The sequence below is a fragment of the Scylla paramamosain genome, chromosome 12 (assembly GCF_035594125.1).
Source record: "Scylla paramamosain isolate STU-SP2022 chromosome 12, ASM3559412v1, whole genome shotgun sequence".
Classification (NCBI taxonomy): domain Eukaryota; kingdom Metazoa; phylum Arthropoda; class Malacostraca; order Decapoda; family Portunidae; genus Scylla; species Scylla paramamosain.
Genome location: NC_087162.1, coordinates 4,407,501 through 4,425,000, shown reverse-complemented (window position 1 = coordinate 4,425,000; position 17,500 = coordinate 4,407,501). Strand labels below are relative to the sequence as shown.

Genomic DNA, 17,500 nt, shown 5'->3' with positions numbered 1-17,500 from the left:
TCCCTAGCCACGCTAATCACCTCGACGCAAACTAAGACAAATACGAAGGTATGATGCAGCAAAAACACCCTGCATCTTTATAGACTAAGACCACGAAGGAGAATCAATATACTCGTACGTACAGCTTCACGTGGAATATTGACCTACGTAGCAACAACCTGGAGAATATTATTGGAGGGATATAGTATTTGAAGTAAGTCCTCTTGCCACACACACACACACACACACACACACACTTGCAAGAGGGGGAGTACGCCCCTTCATACCCTTCCCTCTCATGCCTTGCTGGTCACGTCCACGGTGAGAGTCATGCAAGCACACCTCCTCCCGCCGCCTCCGCCACCTCCTCCTCCTCCTCCTCCTCCTCTTCCCCCAACACTACCCTAACTCCTTCGCGTGCCTCCACATCACCTCATCCTCTTCCATCCCTCCCCTCCTATCTGAACTCTCACCCCTCCCTCCCTCCTCACTCCCCCTTCGTTCCGTGCCTCTATTACCCTTACCTCAGCTACCCTCCCTCTTACCTCTCCCTGGCAGGCGTCCCCCTCCTCATCCTCTTCCTTCTCCTCACCTTCTTCCTCCTCCTCTCCTCTTCCTCCTCCTCTTCTCTCCTCCAAGCCATGCCGTGAAAATCACTACTGCAGAGTTTCGCCTCGGTATCTCGCACAGATTAGATTATCCTGTTTATTTTCGTTCGCGGAGTAAACAAAACGCATTAAGCGGTGAGGTAATCTGTTCATAATGCTGCTTTTCTTCTTATTCTCCTCCGCCGCTTTTTAAGAGGTACTTTTCTTTTTTTTGTCTTTCTTGATCTTTTTTCTTATATTGCATACTGAACGTGATTTTGTGGGTTAATAATTGCATGGACGTGTCATATTATTTGGTTACACGGAAAAGGTATGAATCTTTTAAGATTTCATTGGAGAGAGAGAGAGAGAGAGAGAGAGAGAGAGAGAGAGAGAGAGAGAGAGAGAGAGAGAGAGAGAGAGAGAGAGAGAGAAATATAATAATAATAATAATAATAATAATGAAAATGTTGATGTATAAAACCTATCGTAGCAGCAACAAAAATAATATATATACACACGACATACGATCCCCCCCCTCTCTCTCTCTCTCTCTCCCTCTCCCTCACTTGGCCGCCTGTCCGCCACCTGGGATGATCAATAACAACAGCACAACACCGGATTAGCACCGGCGAGGTTCTGTTGATGGCATAAACCGCTAACAAATTTTCACTCTTTTAGTACCAATGATATTTCAATCCACACAAGCTCAGGAGGTTTTAGCAGTGTCAGTGTCGGAGCTTCGGGACGGGGCGCTCTGTACACGGCCGAAGGTGAGAGAGAGAGAGAGAGAGAGAGAGAGAGAGAGGTTCGAACCAAATACTAATCCTGGTTATAGTTTGTGTGGGCGCTGAAATGGATGGTTTTTGCTAGGATTACGAGAGAGAGAGAGAGAGAGAGAGAGAGAGAGAGAGAGAGAGAGAGAGAGAGAGAGAGAGAATAAGTACTAGCGCAGGACAATGAAGGGAGGCAGCAGGTGCAAGGAGAGGAGGACAATGAGGAAAATTCTGAAAAGAGTTAAAATGAAGCTCCTAAAATAGAAACGCTAATGACGGAGACAATTAGGAAAATAACTGCAAGGCTCGGAGGGGAACGGACAAAAATAATCCCGTACTGATGACAGGTATATAAAGCGTACGGGGCGTTACACACACACACACACACACACACACACACACACACACACACACAGTTCAATGACCACAGTATTGCGCGGACTATACAAATACTTGACAGACTATGCCACACTATATTGACTACTATAAGGTTACGGTAGAAAAAAACAAAAGAAAAAAAAAAAAAGGGAAATCTTCAGCCTGGTTGCATCGCTAATGATTTATATTCCACGTTGACACTTTCAGGTGCGCACACTTTCATATTCCACATCCTTGATACACGTAAAGCATATGGCCACTAACCACTTCCCTCACCTTTATTATCTCAACATTCACTGGCAACGTTACTCAGTATTCGGTACCGGCCAGGCAATTACAGCAATATCCTGATCTCTGACTTAGCCTTGTGTGTGCTGCTTCATTCCACTGGAGGTCACTTATGATTCAGGCACACGTGGTAAGAATGTTAGCAGCACACCATCACGTCATGGTAATTACAGGTATCTGCGACTCAAGGCAACTGCGTATATTAAGACAGCTAATTAAGGTAAGTGATTCTTAATAAAACTTTATAAACGGAGAATTTTACAGACCAGCAGGATGGCATTTTTGTAGTGTTGTGTATTTCGACAGTGGTAAGTGGCATAGAGAGCGCATGATGATAGTAATGTAGCATAAACTTGGGTAAATGCACATGCAAAGCTTGGTTCATTACACAACTGCGTGTTGTGACGATGAAACCTTTCCGTTAACTGTATCTCATTCATAGTTCCATGCATTTTTTGTATTTACATTTTTTTATTTTTTTTATTTTCACTTCTCCTACTGTAGAATAACGAAGCTTACACAGGTTGTACTATCGGTTATAAGTAATGCCACAGTTGTCAGGTTTCGCCAGATGACAACTGGCAACTCTTCACTACAGAGACATCCACTGGTGGTTATGGTGGTGGTGTATTCCACTGTGTGTGTGTGTGTGTGTGTGTGTGTGTGTGTGTGTTTCATCTATTTTATCCCTATACTAACATAATACAATATGATATAATCAAAATATAATTCTGCATATTAATTTCAGAACTATGTCTATAAGTGTGTAATCGTGCACCAACAGATCATCTGCAGACATGAAGTGCCAGCGCCAAACACACATTTACTCTTTATTTTATGTGGTTCATTAAACGATGATAATTTAATAATATAATAGTTACATAATGATAATGAGAATATTGCAAGAATTAAAAATATACTGACGCCATGTCCCAACAGATGAGTGTCACCACCAACGTGGGACGCGTTGTGTTCAGATTTTTTCAATAAAGAAAAGTTTGTTGCATTTTAAAATCTATTTCAATAACTTTTTTTCCGAAAAATCACAGCATATAACACACAAACACACACACACACACATAATACATATATACACACACACAATATAATATATATATATATATATATATATATATATATATATATATATATATATATATATATATATATATATATATATATATATATATATATATATATATATATATATATATATATATATATATATATATATATATATATTAGAATTATAAAATAGTGTATCATTAGATTAGTGATATTTGATAGTACTGCTAACAACTTAGAAATTGTTCAAACTAAAACTGAACAAAAGGATAAGTTCCGTGTCATAAAATTTTCACAGCTGTAGAAATAAATTCTTGTTAAAGTATCATCGACACGCACAAGTGATATACACTCATCTTGTAAAGTGAATGAGGTATGCATGCAGTGCCAATCACAGAAATAACCTCGTTCTAATAAGAAACAGGCCATAGTGAAGAGGATACCATATTGTATGATGCTGAACACAACTTGAACACTTCGCACAGCTATCTGTACAGGAGGTGTGGCTTCCTTAGATGTGAATGTGAATAAGTTCAGGCTGTCTCAGGTTGTTGAATTATGGCTCTGGAACCATTCAAGGTGGAATACAGATCCTCCACGCAGTAAGACGTTGAGTGATCACGAGGGGAATTGAAGAGTCCTTTCAGGGCATTAGGTTCGGTAGCATTACTGAATGAGGTGGTGCTGTGCGACAGAATTTCTTCAACTACCATGTTCATTATCTTGTAACATGAATGTAGCATGTTTGCTAAATTGATGTTCAATTATGTTTCTTAAAATGAACCAGAAAACATCAATTCAAAGCCGGCAGGAGACAACATGTAATTCCTGTCGTTTGAGACAGACGAACGCGTGAGATAGTAAATGAATATCTAAATTAATGTGTTTAGGTTGATCCAAGTTTCCATATGCTTCCTATATTGTTTTCTATTGCACCTTCTCCTTCTGATGCATCTGTGAGGACTTTGGAATAGATGTGTTAGACTGCAAGATGATGGGAATGCTAAGGAGGGAGGAAAGTAAGATGCTGAAACATTACTGTTAGTTAAACTTGCACGGTGTGACTTGCAAGGATGCGGTCAGTTTGGCAAAATGCGTCATTTTCGTTTATTTCAAGTACCCATCATTCTTAACATATCAGCATCAAAAAGAAAATGTACTTTTGATCACATATCATATGACTGGTTGAAAGTAACAAGTTATTTAATATCGGTAGTGAAAGTTAGTTTAAGTGAATTACGAAAGGGGGGTTGCCGAGGTGGTGATGAAGTTCCCTCCGTCATGGTGTTCATCATTTTGTAACCTGAATGCATCATGTTTGCACGATATTTCTCCCACACAATGCCTCGCAGGGGCTTGATGAAGGAGGAGGGGAGGGACTGACTTGCAGCGTGAAGGAAAATTTTTTAATATTTACTAACGTCAACACAGACGTGCGCGTCGCTTGGCTCTTGCTGCAGACCGTCACGTGTTTCGTCCTTTCCACAGCCAAGGACTGAAGCACGACGACTAAGAGATAAAACAGACACATCATCTTATCTTCAAGGTAAAGCTGGGGTATGAGCATAGCTGTGCGTGGCCTCGGCGCACATCTGTCTTACTGACCTCTGAGCATGTGGTGGCTGATGTCTCTCCCCCCTGGACACAGGACCACTGTAACATCCGAGTCTCTACAGTTCACCTCACTCAGGTTTTCCTAGCAACCATTTGTCAGCCAACCCGAAGGAAGAACCAACAGCTGGGTGCGCTGCGTGCCGGCTGCACCCAACCCGGATTCGAACTGGAACCAGGTGAGAGTGCTAGCCGCTGCGCCATGGAGGCATTCTACCTATAAAAGTACATAATAAATAAATAAAATCCTGAAAACACCTAGTAATGTCAGTGTCTGCAGACACCACTCCCTTCAACGTGTCTGCATGCCCCTTGTCACTTGGTCACGCAGCTCTCCCCGCCACTCACCTCCCATGGCGGCGGCGGCGGCACCATCACCACCACCATCATCATCGAGGTCATCACGAACAGCAAGACACCACCAAGAAAAATAACATGCGAGGAGCCATGCAAACACCTGCCACTGACGCAAGGGGGACGCTGGAGCCTTGACGTCTTCACGATCACTGCTGGACAAACAACATTTACGAGGCGCACCGATGTAGCAAACACTATTCCAGCACTGATACATTCAAATTGAAGAAGACTTTTATACATTTTGTCACCGCTAAAACACAGAAGTCACATGAAATCGGATTATTTAATCTTGTATAAGCACTTTATACATGTAAATATGATTCTCACGTGTCTAGATTTCGCTTCGGGGAGAAACCAGCACGAGGGATATTACTGAAACGGTTAAAATTGTTGCGTTTCGTTTGCTGAAAGCCATCCTTTACTTCCTATATTAATTTTACTGCAGTTTATTGTCCTTAAGCATCTGTGAGAGCTGTGAGTGAGAGGCATCAGGATACAGAACGAAGAGAGCGTTGGAGTATGAAGGGTGAGGAGAGCACTGAGTGTGTAAAGAGTGAAGAGAGAGCTGAGTAGAGTTAACTTTACCAGATTTCACTTCTATACAAGGTTTATAAAGTTAAAGAGCCACACATTATAGATTCATATATACTTTCTATCTCAAAATTTTCAACTTTTAATTATTTAAAATTCTCTAGTTTAGAGAAAAAATAAACGCAAAATTTCTTATTTTTTCCAGATCCGAAATTTAAAAGAATGAAAAAAAATTCTTCACATAATATAGAAAGGTTCCTTACTTAAAAACGATAGTGTGCGTCTGTTAAATATTCTTTGGTATTCATAGAAACTGCCTAGATAATAATATTTAACTTTAACCATGTTTCACTTTTAAACAAAGTTTAGAAGTACAAAACACGAACTTCATTGATTGACATATTCTGTTCATATGCATTTTTTTTTTTTTTGCTGTATGTGTTCACAGGAACAGGGCGTAGATAATATTTAAATCAACCATATTCACATTCAATCATACTTTAGAAAGTAAAAATAAATAAATAAATAAATAAATAAATAAATGAATTAGAAAAAACAATTGACTGATATAAACTTTCTATATCATTATTTTCTTCTGCTTTATTATTTAAAATTCTGTATCTTACAAAAATATATTTCATCGAAACCTTTTTTTTTTTACTATGTCAGGGCCTTGATAAATTTTAACAATTTTAGATCTCAAAATTTATATCTGATAATAGGTTCCTTACTTAAAGGAGACACATCGTGCACATGTTAGATATTCTTTTCGGGTAACAGGAACGATGCGTTGATAACGATATTTCACTTTAAAATAATGATTAGAAAGTATAAAATTCACACTTTATTGATTGATATAAACTTTCAATATTTTCTTCCACCTTTCACATTTAAAATTCTGTAGTTTAGAGGTAAATTTTTAATTGCATAAATTCTTGCATTTTTTTTTTTCCAGGCACGGACCTTGAAGTAAAGAAAAAAATGGAGAAAACTTTATTTTATCTGATCATACAGATATCTCCCTTACTTAAAGGAGACACATTGTGCGTATGTTAAACATTCTTTTCCCTTAATAGGAACGATGCGTAGAGAATACTTAGGCCGCAGGATGAAGAGAGCAAGACCTCTGAGGAACGAGAGGCAGTTTTTCAGAGCCAGCTTCTCTTGGTGCTGTACTATTCAAAGCCTTCCTACGAACTACACAAACCAGTGGATATCCTCCCAGTGTATGCTGTTCACCTTCACGTTGCTTACTTGTGGCAGTGATTACACGGATTACCACGGTCCTTACAATACTCGTAGCCCAAGAAGTCTCCTGCTGCATGCCTGCTCCTGTAATCTCGTACAATCATTCGCACATTATTATCAGCTTAGCCAATATCCTCTCTCTCTCTCTCTCTCTCTCTCTCTCTCTCTCTCTCTCTCTCTCTCTCTCTCTCTCTCTCTCTCTCTCTCTCTCTCTCTCTCTTCACAACACACGTGTCAAATTTTTTTTTTTGAGAGAGAGAGAGAGAGAGAGAGAGAGAGAGAGAGAGAGAGAGAGAGAGAGAGAGAGAGAGAGAGAGAGAGAGAGAGAGAGAGAGAGAGAGAGAGAGAGAGAGAGAGAGAGAGAGAGAGTGCGCCTGCGGTACTGCAACAAAGACAGAAGGGCTAGGAGATGATAAGTAAGGCTGGACAAAAGTGGGATGAAGTAAAGGAAGGCGTATTAGAGAAAACGTAGTGAAGGAAGAGGACGAGGAGGACACTTGTGATGCTGAGAGGTAAAGCGTTGGAAGAAAACGACAAGGATAATATCTATAAAGAGAGAGTACAGAGAGAACGAGGACGCAAGAAGGGCAGGGAGAGAGATAGCGAGTGGAGGCACTGAATATGGGTCGGGGAGGCAAGGAGGGGAGAGAGGGAGGGACACAGAGACGCGGCGGTGCAGGAGGCAGGGGCAGTGACCTGAGAAGAGAGAATGTGGGCGGACAAGTAATGGTCAGGTTGGGGAGGAGAGATGTGGCGTGGGGACGAATACTATACGGCATGGAGGGGTGTGTTGGCAGGGATGAGAGGGGAGAGTGGGGGAGGGGTGAGGAGGAAGGGGATGCAAGAGATAGAAGTGTGGTATGGTGCAATGCTGTGTGCAAGTAAAGAGAATCATGTGGAACTTAATCTAGATACATTACTGTTTACTCATCACCAGAGAGAGAGAGAGAGAGAGAGAGATAGAGAGAGAGAGAATCAGTGGTAAGGGCGAAGGAGTCGGAATTATCACCGCCACCACACTATATTACAGTACATACCACGCAACTCGGCCTTCAGTCCTGCAGCCCTTCCCCGCACCACTCTCAACTCCTCCTGCCTCACCGTTCCTCACGCCCCTCAAGCCCCGCCACGACATCAAACAACACCTCACACTTCCCCGCCCCACAGCCTCCCTCTCTCCGCCTCACAGCTCATCAAGTTATGTAGGACATCCGCCACCAATAAGCGGCTTAACACCACCGCGTAAATAACAGGTCCGTTCTGAATCCCACGAGGGCGGCGCGGCACGAGGAAGCGTTGCCAAAACACCTTCCCGCGACCTTAGGGACAGCGGAGGACGATCAGGTCACAAACGCCATCCTAGCCTCACCTCTTTCATTTCCCTTGTAAACTGAGGATGAAAGAACACAAAGGCGTGAGAAAAAAATAGCAAAGACTACCAGATCATTGTGAAATTGTAGTGTACTCTTATGTAATGTAAAGTAGCAGAAGGAACGAAGAGAACAAAGAAACACACACACTTGTCACCTGAAGGACTATGAATTTAGTTAAAAATGTATTATGAAATATCAAACTTCGTGCAATCTTTTTGTCTTAATCACAACAATGAAGTTAATGTATAATACGCACTTTTCTGCTATCACGTAGGAAAGGCTCCGCAGTACAGCACGTGGCAGTCATTAGTTAGACGCCTCGAAGGAAGCTTAGTGGCATCTTTAACTCAAGTTATAATGAAGCCTGATTTCCATCAGCAGGAGAGTGAGGGCAACAGTTTATTGACGCGCAGCTTCAGGCATCATTTCCACCTTCCGTGATTTTTCAAGCCTGGCAGATTAATTAACTCCTGCATTACACCCACACCGACCTTCCCAATTTGTTACGTTAAGTACCATATTTTTTCTCATAATCATCCAAAGCCATTTGCCTAACAAAATATTTTAGAATTAGCCACAACACTGGAATCACAGTAACACAGGAATCCTTATTTGCTACACCAGATACACATTTGCTGAACCGTGGAATATTGAATAAAGGGGTAAACTGACCAGTGACAGTTGCCTCACCTGGCTAAGTCTCGAGTACATGCCTGAAACTACAAGAAAGGAGTAGAAGACCGGAACATTATCAGTGTCCCAAAAACGAATATGTTGCTTCAGGTTATCCTAGAATATCAGAGGAAGGGCTGAATTGAATGAGTGGAGGCTGCTCGACTGGCTAAGATTTGGATACACGCCTTTAGGTAATGTACAAGGAAGGACCAGAGGGTAAGGACACAAATCCATATATGTTTTCTCAGGTAGCCGGGGAATATTGGATCGAAGCACCGAGATGAGTAACGCTGCCTTGACGGGATGCCATTTGAGTTTGTTACTATGCCAGCAGCCACCAGGAAGAAGAGAGCCACAGCAATGACGCGGCTCTACATGTGTTGTTTCAGGGTGAGCAGGTTATCAGCGGCAACATCAGCAGCAGGTCACCGCCGCGTGGAGTGGTCGCCTAATTAGCTCATTCACGTTGTCATGTCTTTGTAGAGGACGTGTACAAAATAATGAACTCTGCAGTATAATCATTGGAAAATTCAAAGCCTTTTATGTTGTTTAATGCCAAATGGATCAACCTAATTTACGCGACACGTATTCACACAGGGTGGAATAAAGGTCCTGCAGATGAGTGTTGTTGTGTTCCTGCGTGTACTTGTGTGTGTGGTTGCCTGATGGTGACTATTAGCAGACAATCATCGCGTCTCCAGGAACACTTTAGGTTGCGAGTTCGCTTCCTTATCAGCATCATGGGACCCCACTGCTGCAGCGCCTTCTATCAGTAAATGACAAACAATTTCTTCAATAGCCGATTATGAATTGGGTTTAGGAAAAAAAAATCACATGACGATCAAATTCATATACATTACATAGAATTTATATTCAACTTTCTACGTCTACAGCCAAGGTAAAAAAAAAAAAAATCAAGCAACAAACCGCACTCCTTCCCACTGTCTTTACATTTTTTCATCAAATTGAAAGCCCTGGATGATAACTGACAGATTCGCAGCAGACGAAAGAATTAAACACATTGTAAGTAAATACGGCAAGTTACTAAACTTTAGACCATTACTGTACCTCGAAACATAACTTGATTCGTCCCAAGAACAGCTAAGACGGCTGGTCATGTGGTAAAGCGGAAAAAAAAGAAAAAAAAAGATACATAAAACAGACTTAGGAGTGACAGGTTTACGGTCCAGTGTGCCTGCGTGACTCTCCCCCTTCTACCCTTCACGCGCCTGCCGGAAATAGGTCATTGTACCCTCGCCAGGTCGTGCAAAGCAGGTCACGGACGGACCCAAACCCCCAACAAACCCCAACAAACCCCACCCAGCCCGTGCCTCCGTTCCGTTAGCGGCACATCATTAATCTAAAAGCAACGCCATCCTGTGCACAGGCCGGGAAATGAAGCAACTCACTTACTGCAGCGCATAATGCAGTGGTAAAATTAAATATGTATATTATTGCCTATGTCATATAGCTGGTTACGTCCCCTAACTGTGGGAGGAGGACCACTGGCTGGCATGCCATAGGTGAGGGTAAGAGTAATACAGATGTAGATTAGGTGAGCGGGTCAAGGTGATGCGGAATTAATAGAAAAATAATAACGGAAAAAAATGATGAAAAATAGATGTTAACATAAAACATAAATTAGAGGAATAATTCAGGAAATAGAGAGGATATCACTTACAGTGCAGAAATAAAAAGCGGAGTGAGGTAAGATAATTGGAAATAAATGCAGAGTCAAAAAATGTAAAAGCAAGTAGAAACAAGAGACGAATAGGAAAAGGAAAAGTGAGAATAATATTACTGAGTGCAAAAACAAGGCACGGAATGGAACAGCAGCAACACACAAGAGAACAACAACAACTACAATATTACCATCTCGAATCATAATACCTGACTATTAATTCCACGTGACTCCAAGGAGAGAGAGAGAGAGAGAGAGAGAGAGAGAGAGAGAGAGAGAGAGAGAGAGAGAGAGAGAGAGAGAGAGAGAGGAGAGAGAGAGAGAGGAGAGAGAGAGAGAGAGAGAGAGAGAGAGAGTTTAAAAAAGAGAGAAAGAGAATTTAAAATACAGGGAGAGATTTAAAATACAGGAATGCAATGATTAAACTTGGGAGACCACTACACTTATTGCAAAAATACATGTAAACACTGCACGCACGCACGCACGCACGCACACACGCTCACCTGTCTGTCCGCCTCTACTTGGATCGATAATTGCGTGCGGGTTGGTGGCAAACATCCTCGTCCGCTTAACACGCGTCATTACGGAGCTCCGGATAACAAATGCACTCACCAAACAGCAAATGACCGAAGAAAAATACGTACCATATATTCAATATTGATCCATATTAGTGTAGAATTACTTGGCTGAGTCAACTGTAGTCTTAAAAAATACCACTTTGTTATTACACTATCCCTTTCATGTTGTGTGTGTGTGTGTGTGTGTGTGTGTGTGTGTGTGTGTGTTTAAAGTGACATGACATGACAACATAACAAGGTAATCATGCACTACTGTTTGCTCTAGTAAGTTAATTAGAGCTTAAAGAAAAGTGTGCTTGATTGTAAAAGAAACCGCTGCTGGATTAATGTCAGTGAGTATGAGTGTTTTGCTTCTTCAAGAGTTATGTGTGTTATGTGCGATGTGTGTGTGTGTGTGTGTGTGTGTGTGTGTGTGTGTGTGTGTGTGTGTGTGTGTGTGTGTGTGTGTGTGTGTGTATTGTATTTACCCACTTGGAGCACGCAGGACCTAAGCTACACTCGTATGATCCTGTTTGAATATCCATTTTTCTCTTTAGTCGATAGACATTCCTCCCTTATGCCGCCTCTTCTGGTGTATTCCAGGTATCTCTATGGGGGAAGCTGTACTTTATTTTTTTCGTCTCATTTAAATATCTCCCCTCCCTGATTTTTTTTTCATTGTGATGTCTCAAATATCCAATCTCTCTTTGTTTCTCAAAATAAGGGATCTTTTCTATTGATCTATTGTGTCTATTTGGTGTGTGTGTGTGTGTGTGTGTGTGTGTGTGTGTGTGTGTGTGTGTGTCCAAGTGCAAGCAAGCAATTGTCTACCTTTGTCATTAGCATAATTATACCTAATCGTGTTTTTTCTTTCCGTTGCAAAATGTTCAATGTTTTCTTTCCTACATTCCCCTTATCCATTATCTTCCACCTACCACCTGCCCTGTACCTTACACTCCCTTCTTCTATTATTAATCTGCTGTCTCCCTGTGCCTATATACTCCCTATCACCTACCCACCACCTGTTACCCTTTCCCTTAACATTCCTTTCTCCCATACTCCACTTACTGCCACCATCCACTTCATTCCCTTCATCCACCCTCGTTTACCCTGTTGGCCGCCGCTCTCCCCACCTCCATTTCCCCTCATCATTCCTCTTCATCTGCTGCCAAACCCCAGCCCTGAACACCTCCCTTTCACCCTTCACCCATCCTCACCTGCCGCCAGTAACCAAGCCACATCACTGCCACTAATAATCCTCGACTGCTCAGTGCCTATCAGTCTGGACCTTTCCGTCTTGCTATCCACCTTTCAGCGAGAGAGAGAGAGAGAGAGAGAGAGAGAGAGAGAGAGAGAGAGAGAGAGAGAGAGAGAGAGAGAGAGAGAGAGAGAGAGAGAGAGCACTTCAGTTATGGTAATGATGAATAAACGTTTTTATTCACACGAGCAGCGAGTGAAATTGTGTTCACCTCGTGATACTTTGTGTGTGTGTGTGGGTGTGTTGTGTGTGTGTGTGTGTGTGTGTGTGTGTGTGTGTGTGTGTGTGTGTGTGGTGTGTGTGTGTGTGTGTGTGTGTGTGTGGCAAAATTGTATATACCTCAGACATTACAAAGGTGGGGTGCTCTAAAGAAGGGTGGATGCTGAGGCAAGTACGAGTATAGCGGTTGTTGGCTCTTTGTGTGTGTGTGTGTGTGTGTGTGTGTGTGTGTGTGTGTGTGTGTGTGTGTGTGTGTGTGTGTGTGTGTGTGTGTGTGTGTGTGTGTGTGTGTTTATGCTTTCTCCTTCTGTTTCTCTTTTGTTTACGAAGTTGCATTTTAGTGTATATGACTCTCTCTCTCTCTCTCTCTCTCTCTCTCTCTCTCTCTCTCTCTCTCTCTCTCTCTCTCTCTCTCTCTCTCTCTCTCTCTCTCTGAGAAATTAATCACTATCAAGACTAATGGAGACACTATTACTCTTAACATGGATTAATGTGTCAATAATACCATTTGTCTTCATACTGACTTACCATTATTATTATTATTATTATTATTATTATTATTATTATTATTATTATTATTATTATGGTAAAAACAAAGGACAGCACTTGAACACGTATCTTCTGGGAACTTAGTATGCTTTGTGTGTGTTACCTTTTAAATAAACAGGAAGGCTGATGCACCATTCCAGCCAGGCATGAGAGAGAGAGAGAGAGAGAGAGAGAGAGAGAGAGAGAGAGAGAGAGAGAGAGAGAGAGAGAGAGAGAGAGAGAGAGAGAGAGTAGAGAGAGAGAGAGAGATCTGCTACAAATTATAAAAGCTTCCTTATTCTTCCTTCATTCACTTCACTGCGGGTCACCTCAAATCCCAAGGGTGCTTCTTTCACTCCACTTCCACGTCTTCCACTCTCACTCCGCCAAATCTCCACCTCTTCCACTCTCACTCTGTCAAATCTTCATCTCTTCCACTCTACTCCACGAAATCTCCACCTCTTCCACTTTCACTTTACCACATCTCCACCTCTTCCTTTTTCATTCCACCAAATCGTGATCTTTTCCACTCCTCCACTCCACTCTCCACTTTGCCACCCTGCAGTTACATGAACTCCCTTTCTTTTATCCTGTCATTTGTCTTTCTCCTTCCTTTTCTATATTCATTTTACCTCCTCCTTTTCCTTGTATGTATCCTGCTCTGCTCTCTTATTTTTCCTCCTCCTCCCTTATTTTTCTCTAATATGTCCTCTTTTATTGTTTTATTTTCCCCTTTCATCTTAAGCTTTCTTGAAATTTTCCTTATTCTTTCCTCTATCTTTTTTGCTTTGTTTTTTTTTTCATATATCGCCGTTTCCTTCTGTGGACTTTCAATTTTCATCATCATTATTATTATTACGTTTTTTTTTATCTTGTTTTTCCTGCCTTTCCTTGCTTTTATTCACCCCTCTTTCTCTCCTCTTTCTTTACTTCTTCCGATCTACAGCTTTCCTATTAACTCTTATCGTCATTAGCAGGTTTCCTTTTTTAAGTATTTCTTCTTATTCCTAAGTATAATTTTCCTTCACTTAATTTTACCTCACTTCACAACACCCGCTTTACATTCTTTTTTCTTTTTCTTCGTTATTAACTGGCATTCCTTACATACTGATTAATTTTTCCTTCCTTTTCTTTCACCTTCAATCCGGGTCTTTCTCCTTCACTGACAGCTTCAATATTCCTTATCATTATTTCATCATTCTAGCTTCTCTTTTTATCGTGTGTCGCCTGTTCTTCTCTTTCATCTTGAACTCCTTCCTTCCTATGCCTTATTTCACCTTCCCAACTTCAATATTTCCATGATTTCTTATTATTTCCTGCTTTTATCAGTTCAATCTTTTCTCTTCCTTACTATACCACTCTCTCACTTCTCTTTCCATCGTTTATCACCTGTCCTTCACTTCAATCTTTTTACTCCTTTCCTCCAATTCCTTGCTGCACCTTCCCCCGAACTTCCTTTTCCACCTAAATCCCAATCTCTCAACTCCCGAATTGCACTCCAAGAAACTCTGAAAACCGAAGCAATGTTCCCGGCAAAGTTTTACTCTTTGGAGGAGCGTTGCAAGTTGTCGGAGGCTCATTACCTCATTATCCAAGGCGACCCGTGATTGTGGATCTAGGAATTACATATTTACCTCGCGTGCGTGCAGGTTGGAACTCTTTTCATGCGGTAAAGGTTAGCGAGACACGACAGTGATTGAAGTGATGGCGACAGCGTGCTTGTTTGGATGCGTGAGTGGTGACGCGAGGGGAGCTGCTGCTGCTGCTGCTGTTTTTGTTATTGTTGTTGTTGTTGTTGTTGTTGTTGTTGGTGGTGGTGGTGGTGGTGGTAGTGGTGGTGTAGTAGTAGTAGTAGTAGTAGTAGTAGTAGTAGTAGTAGTAGAAGTAATAATGGTAGTAGTAATAGTAGCAGTACCAGCAGCAGTAGCAGCATGAGTAGTAATAGTAGTAGTAGTAGTAGTAGTAGTAGTAGTAGTAGTAGTAGTAGTGATGGATAGTGGTGGTGGTGGGAAGAGTTAGGAGGAGGAGGAGGAAGAGGAGGAGGAGAAGCACCGTAATAGCAGACACACAAAGAACATCATCAGTAACAGCAGCAGTTCTCGTGAGATAACAGTTGTAAATATATTTCAGTACAAGTCGTGATAAAGTATCGCTAACTATGTATATTTCAAACAACAGTTTATCCCATTAATTACCAAGTCTGCGGGGAGGGTGCGTCAAATATCATCGCCTTTGTGTAAAACTATACTTAATATTTGAAAAATGAAAAAAAAAATGAAAATAGGAATGCAACGAACGAAATGCAAATCCTACTATGACCCACATTTCATACGAAACCAAGATTAAAGAGACTCGTGAAGATTTAAATCGAGCCGCCGGATGAATAAAAAAAGATAAAAAATAAAAAATAAATACGGTAAAGCGGTGGTTAACTAATTTTTAAGGAGATTTCTGACTTCCCGACCTTTCTGTGGTGGTGGCTCGCGGGCTGCTGCTCAGCAAAAGCACACCGCAAGCTGAAAAATTACGCTGTGCAAAGGCCGCGACTCGAAAGCGATAAATGGAAGACCAGCAAGCTGACCTGGCGTGTGTGGTGCGGCTGCCCGTGGAGCTGCAGCGTCATGGAAACTGAATACACATGGAAACTGTTGTATGAGAACATGACTTTTAAAATATGTTATGGATATTAACTACATAAAATGATCCGTACTGGTCAAGGTATTCATTCAGTGAGATCTCATTTCCACTGACGGTAAGCGGATGAAAACTAGGGGATGATGGAACAACTAATACAAAGATAAGTAATAATTATGCCTTGAAAACAAAGCCACTCACTCCATCCTAAGATTCATACATTAATGAGCGTTGATTCAGGAGCTTGTGAAAGGGTTACTCTGACAGCAGAATAAACGAGAAGGAAATAATCATAGAAGATTAACTAATCCTACTGGTATGTGATATGTAATTTTCAGCGCATCAGAAACGTTTAAAAATCCCTTTAAAACCGAATATATTAGTACTACTAGGGTTTCACTTTTAATCAATGTATCCTGACGTAAATGATAAACTTAAGTCAGGAAAAAATTTAATTCGAAGAGGCTGAAGAAATAGCGTAAACCTTCCAAGAGCAGAGCGGACAGCCAGGTAAACGTCCAGACAGCTGGTGAAACTACAAGTATGCTGACCAAGGAGTGAGAGTGTTACGCTGGAGTCTACACACACTATCAAGTTACTGAGAGATTCTATTAATATATGTCCATGTTATCTACTATTCTAGGTTGTAAGTAAGAAGTAATTTCCTTTTATCTCTTAGTTGCCGTGCTTAATACATATCAGTGCCGAGGGATCACTGCGGGAAGCACGTAATGGCCACCTTGAGGAGCAGAGGGAAGATCACGTCTGTGGTGGCTTTCATTCACCTTTCCCGAAGTGCCTGTCGAGCGCCACTCCTCTCTTCTCTCCGCCATCTTGACCACATCTATCACACTTCGTCTCCTGTTTATGTTTTCCATCAAGGTCTTCATGAAATTCTTCCTTTGTCTCCCTCTGGCTCTTCTTCCACCACTCTCCCCAGCAAACAATCCTTTCCCATTCCTCCAGCTCTCAGCATGTAGCCAGGGAACTGCAGCTGCCAAATATTCCCCATCTGCACCCTCTCCAATCCTGCACGTCTTAACATTTCATTAAGTTAAATTTTACCTTCTAGCGCCGCCTCATTCCCTCCCCTCTTCTCTTAGCAAGGTTAGAGCCGAACAGAAACTTGTGAATTTTTCTGTTGGAAAGACACGTCGCGAGCATTCTGGTTTCAAGATGATGAGCATTGTTCTTGAGGGCAAGTACAATGGACACTGAAATAGTCCATTAAACTTTTGTAAGAGTTTCTAAACCTTGAATGAGAAGCCACACACAGACACACACACAACCACCCGCCAGCTATCTATGTAAGTTAGGTTTTCATGTGTAGTTTTTTTTGTGTGATAGCAAAGTGAAAGGTTGCTTGCTTTCATCCCACAATGAAGTGGTCCTTCATTCACCTCTCATCGCTTTATCCGCCAACTAATAATATAATACATAATAATCATACCTTAAAACACAGCCTGATCCATCCGGATTCATCCGTTAAAGAGCGATGGTTCGTGAATATCTGAAAGCGCTATTCTGGATTTTTTTCTCCTTCGAATACCAACCTTTTTACTAATTAAAATAATTACTAATGTATTAGCCTCTATTTATTGTTTAACCTTGATGGTCTTCGATTCCCATGACGTCCAAACAAGTTAAATATACATAGAAAGACAAGAAAAAATTAAAATTCTAGCGAGCAGCAAGGAGAAACTGATTTCCAAAGTGAACAGAAAATAAAAGTTAGCTCCATCAAGGGAAAGAGAA

At 41.4% G+C, this 17,500-nt stretch overlaps 1 long non-coding RNA gene across 2 annotated transcripts in view; it reads right to left on the bottom strand.

Moving 5' to 3' along the window:
- The window catches only part of LOC135105383 (uncharacterized), a 94,975-nt gene that overhangs the window by 47,547 nt on the left and 29,928 nt on the right, over positions 1–17,500 (bottom strand). The window contains exon 3 of one of the 2 annotated variants that reach the window (XR_010270823.1): positions 7,147–8,210. The exons of the other annotated variant lie outside the window; for it this stretch is intronic. This is a non-coding gene — a long non-coding RNA (uncharacterized LOC135105383). Of the gene's footprint in view, positions 1–7,146; positions 8,211–17,500 lie in introns of those variants that run through there. 2 annotated transcript variants of the gene reach the window in all.